This window comes from Arachis hypogaea, chromosome 16 (genome assembly GCF_003086295.3).
Source record: "Arachis hypogaea cultivar Tifrunner chromosome 16, arahy.Tifrunner.gnm2.J5K5, whole genome shotgun sequence".
Lineage (NCBI taxonomy): Eukaryota > Viridiplantae > Streptophyta > Magnoliopsida > Fabales > Fabaceae > Arachis > Arachis hypogaea.
In genome coordinates, this window is record NC_092051.1 from 46913665 (window position 1) to 46918925 (window position 5261).

The following is a 5261-nucleotide window of genomic DNA, read 5'->3' on the forward strand; positions in this document are numbered from 1 at the left end:
ATAAGTTCAGAGTTTGAAGGATGGCTTAAGTGATAAACTCCGTACGGTTCGGCCTTCTCTACTCTGTATGGACCTTCCCATCTTGATCTCAACTTGCTTGGCATGAGCCTCAGTCGAGATTTATAAAGGAGGACAAAGTCCCCAGGTTGGAACTCTTTCTTCTTGATGTGCTGATCATGTACAGCATTCATCTTCTCCTTGTATAGTCTTGAGTTCTCATAAGCTTCTAGGCGAAGGCTCTCCAGTTCCTGTAGTTGCAACTTCCTTTCAGCTCCGGCTTTTCCAATTCCCATGTTGCATTCTTTTACTGCCCAGAAGGCTTTGTGCTCTATTTCAATAGGGAGATGACAAGCTTTTCCATAAACTAAGCGGAAAGGGCTCATCCCGATGGGTGTTTTGTATGCTGTTCTGTATGCCCATAGTGCATCTTGTAGCCTGGTGCTCCAGTCTCTTCTATGAGGTTTTACTATCTTCTGCAAGATACGCTTTATCTCTCTATTTGACACCTCGGCTTGCCCATTAGTCTGAGGATGGTAGGCTGTTGCAACTTTATGAATTATCCCATGCTTCTTCATTAGTCCTGTTAGTCTCCTGTTACAAAAATGGGTGCCTTGATCACTCACGATTGCTCGTGGTGATCCAAAGCGACAAATAATATGGTTTCTCATAAAGGAAACAACAGTGTTAGCATCATCATTGCGAGTAGGAATTGCTTCACCCATTTGGAAACGTAATCCACAGCTAACAATATATAGAAATAACCATTAGAATTTGGAAATAGACCCATGAAGTCAATGCCCCAAACATAAAAAATTTCACAGAAAAGCATAATCTGTTGAGGCATCTCATCCCTCCTAGGTATATTACCAAATTTTTGGCATGGAAAACAAGATTTACAAAATTCAGCAGCATCCTTAAAAAGAGTAGGCCACCAGAATCCACAGTCTAGGATTTTTCTAACAGTTCTTTGAGGGCTAAAATGTCCTCCACTCTCAGATGAGTGACAGGCCTCTAAGATGGACTTGAATTATGATTGAGGCACACACCGTCTAATTATCTGGTCAGCGCCACATCTCCATAAATATGGGTCATCCCATATATAATATTTAGACTCGCTTTTCAGCTTGTCTCTTTGATGCTTAGAAAAGTTTGGAGGAAAAGTGCGGCTAACTAGATAAGCTACAGGTGCATACCAAGGGACTATCTCAGATACTGCTTGCAGGTTATCAAATGGGAAATTATCAGCTATAGGAGTGGAGTCATCTGTAATATGTTCAAGGCGACTCAAGTGGGCTGCCACTAAATTCTGGTTACCACTCCTGTCATTAATTTCCAAATCAAATTCTTATAATAGCAGTATCCAACGTATAAGCCTTGGTTTGGATTCCTTTTTAGATAATAAATACTTTAGAGCTGTGTGGTCTGAATATACTACTACTTTAGTACCAAGTCAATAGGCTCGGAATTTATCCAGAGCAAAAACAATAGCAAGAAGCTCTTTCTCAGTAGTAGTGTAATTCGACTGGGCGGCATCTAAAGTTTTAGACGCGTAAGCAATAACAAAAAGATCCTTACCTTCACACTGAGCCAGTGCTGCTCCTACTTCATGGTTGGAAGCATCGCACATTATTTCAAATGGTTGGCTCCAGTCTGGTCCTCTCACAACTGGAGCTTGAGTCAGTGCGGTCTTCAGCTTATCAAATGCTTGTTTGCAATTTTCACTGAACTCGAACTCAATATCTTTCTGCAGTAGCCTGGATAAGGGAAGTGCTACCTTACTGAAGTCCTTAATGAAACTCCTGTAAAAACCTACATGTCCAAGGAAAGAACGGACCTCCCTCACAGAAGAGGGGTAAGGTAAACTAGAAATAACATCCACCTTTGCTGGATCTATAGAAATGCCAGTGTTAGACACAACATGTCCTAGTACAATCCCTTGTTTAACCATAAAGTGACATTTTTCAAAATTTAATACAAGGTTTGTACTGACATATCTATCTAATACTCTAGATAATCCATCTAAGCAAAGGCTAAAGGAATCGCCATAAACACTAAAGTCATCCATAAAAACCTCCATACAGTCTTCAATAAGATCAGAAAAAAGACTCATCATGCACCTTTGGAAAGTAGCTGGTGCATTGCACAAGCCAAAGGGCATTCTCTTGTAAGCATAAGTCCCAAAAGGACATGTAAAAGTGGTCTTTTCCTGATCCTCAGGAGCTATATGAATCTGGAAATAACCTGTGTAACCATCTAGAAAACAATAATGCGATTTACCTGACAGGCGATCCAGCATTTGATCAATGAATGGAAGAGGATAGTGATCCTTACGGGTTGCTTGGTTGAGGCGCCTGTAGTCAATGCAGACCCTCCAAGCGTTCTGAACTCTGGTTGTCAGGAGCTCTCCATGCTCATTCTTCACTGCAGTGACTCCAGACTTCTTTGGCACCACTTGTACTGGGCTTACCCATTCACTGTCTGAGATGGGATAGATGATATCTGCCTCTAGTAGTCTGGTCACTTCCTTTTTGATAACCTCTAGGATAGTGGGGTTCAGTCTTCTCTGGGGTTGACGAACAGGTCTTGCTCCCTCTTCTAAAAATATTCTGTGCTCACAGACTTGAGGGTTTATGCCTACTATGTCTGCCAAACTCCAACTAATTGCCTTCTTGTGCCTCCTCAGCACACCAAGTAGCTGCTCTTCCTGTTGAGAAGTGAGTTCCCTTGCAATGATAACGGGAAACTTCTGCCCGTCTTCAAGGTAAGCATATTTGAGGTGTGGAGGAAGGGGTTTTAATTCTAACTTCTGATCATGGTCAAGCTCTGGGTTGTCTGGAGCTGGTAACAGTGGTAGAGCACTGTCATTGTCCTCTGAGAATGTCCCCACACTTGGACCTTATCCTGTGTGCTTTTCTTCAAATTCTTCCTAGTGAACTTCAGCCACGGTTTCATCTATAATGTCACACTTGAGGATAGTGATCCTCCGGGGGATGCTTCATAACTCCGTTCAGATTGAATATCACTACTCGGCCGTCTATTTCAAAAGAGTATGTTCCTGAAAAAGCATCTAATTTAAACTTTGAGGTCTTCAGGAATGGCCTTCCGAGTAGGATTGATGATGGCTTGTCTGAGTCATTTTGGGGCATTTCCAGGATATAAAAATCAGTGGGGAACGTGAGTCCCTTAATGCCCATTAATACATCTTCAGCAACTCCAACCACTGTGATAATGCTTTTATCTGCTAACACAAAACGAGCTGCCGACCTTTTTAAGGGAGGGAGCCTCAAAATATCATATATAAACAAAGGCATTATACTCACACATGCTCCTAAATCACACATGCAATCAGAAATTATCACACCACCAATAGTACAATTAACTATACAAGGACCTGGGTCACTACACTTTTCAGGTAAACCTCCCATTAAAGCAGATATGGAACTTCCTAAAGGAATAGTTTCTAATTCATTAATTTTGTCTTTATGTATACATAAATCTTTTAGAAACTTTGCATACTTAGGTACCTGTTGAATAACATCAAATAGAGGAACAGTTACCTCAACCTTTTTGAATATCTCTACCATTTTTGGATCAGGTTCCAGCTGCTTCCTGGGCTTCCTTGCAAGTTGTGGAAATGGAATGGGAGTGGTGTCTTCTGCAGTGTCTGTGTCTTTTGATGCTTCCTCTTGTGGTCGCACTTCTTCTTCTCCAGTTATGTCCTATATGTCTTATTCCTCTTCAACATCTTCTATTTTCACTACCTCTTCAGCTAAGGCGTGTTCTGGTGAGCTTGGCTCCTCTTGATTCCTCTCCTGCAGTGTGGTTCTGGACCTCAGGGTGTTGGCATTGATGCCACCCTTTGGATTGGGTAATGGTTGAGAGGGAATTCCACTGAAGCTCAAAGGTTGATTATTGGAGTTGTTCATTAATCCAATCTGGGAGACAAGAGCCTGCAAAGTAGCGGTCAGACCATTCAGAGTGGCATTAATGTTATTTTCCATGGTCTGCTGTCTCCGATCAATTGATTGTAGTAAATCATCATTAGCAGAAGAAGGAGGATAGGTAATTGGAGAGGTCTGCTGTAGGGTATTCTGTGGTCCTTGGGATTGCCTTAGGTGAGGTGCTTTGTAAGGCTGATTTTGATTCTGCTGCCTGTTGTTGTTATTATTCCACCTCTGATTTCCCTGATTATCTCTGCCTCCTCTGTTGTTGTTGTTGTCCCTCCAATTCTGGTTAGAATTGTCTTGCCATCCATGGTTGTAATTGCCACCTTGATTGTACCCTTGGTTGGGGCGGTCATAGGAGTTATGAGTGGCTGCCACGGTGTTGTCTTCCTGCTGGAGCTGCGGACATTCGTCAGTATAATGGCTATAATCAGTACAGATTCTGCAAACTCTTTGTGGAACTAACTGTTGGTTTTGCTGTGCTGGAGAAGGTTGAGCTTGCTGAACTTGTTGTTGATTCAATTGCATTTGCTTCAGCAAGTTGGTCATTTCACAGATACTCTGAGTTAAAGCAGCAGTCTCTCTGCTAGAGGATACTTCTGCAACGGCTTTTGAACGGCCTTGTTTCTGCCTGTGATTCCTAGTAGATTCAGCTACGTCACTGATCAATTGCCATGCCTCATCAGTGGTCTTGTACTTTTTCATAGACCCATTGCTAGCACTTTCCAATGTGGTCTTATCTTGGGGCCTCATGCCCTGTGTGACATAACCGAGTAACACTATCTTGTCAATCATATGGTGGGGGCAAGCTTCCAGAAGATTATTGAAGCGCTCCCAGTACTCATAGAGAGTTTCAGAATCATCCTGAACAATCATGGAAATATCTTTCCTCAGTTTATCAGTAACTTCAGCTGGAAAGAACTTTTCCAAAAATTCTCTTCTGAGTGTATCCCAGTTGGATACAGTTGCTGCGGGTTGAGTGTAGTACCACTCTCTTGCCTTTTCCTCAAGAGAAAATGAGAAATCTTTAAGAAAAATTGAAGTTTCATCTGCACCATCACGCCTGACAGTAGAACAGGCTGCTTGAAAATCTCTCAGGTGCTTGATAGGCTCTTGAGCAGGTAAGCCATGAAACTTGGGCATCAAATTGAGCAGTGTGGTCTTTATTTCAAAGTCTGTAGCTACCGCTGGGTGATGCGCTTGAAATGGTTGCATTGTAAAATCAGGGGCTCCAGCCTCCTGGATAGTAACTCTCCTAGGTTCTGCCATGTTACCTGTACGTAAAACAACGAAATCAGTAGAACGGGGTCTAGTTTC

The 5261-nt window shown here is 42.3% G+C and overlaps 1 non-coding gene across 1 annotated transcript; it reads left to right on the forward strand.

Moving 5' to 3' along the window:
* The first annotated feature begins 4733 nt into the window (after nucleotides 1–4733).
* On the forward strand, nucleotides 4734–4841 carry LOC112760709 (small nucleolar RNA R71). The gene has a single exon (XR_003181137.1). It is a non-coding gene; the product is annotated as a small nucleolar RNA R71 (small nucleolar RNA).
* The last annotated feature ends 420 nt before the right edge of the window (nucleotides 4842–5261 follow it).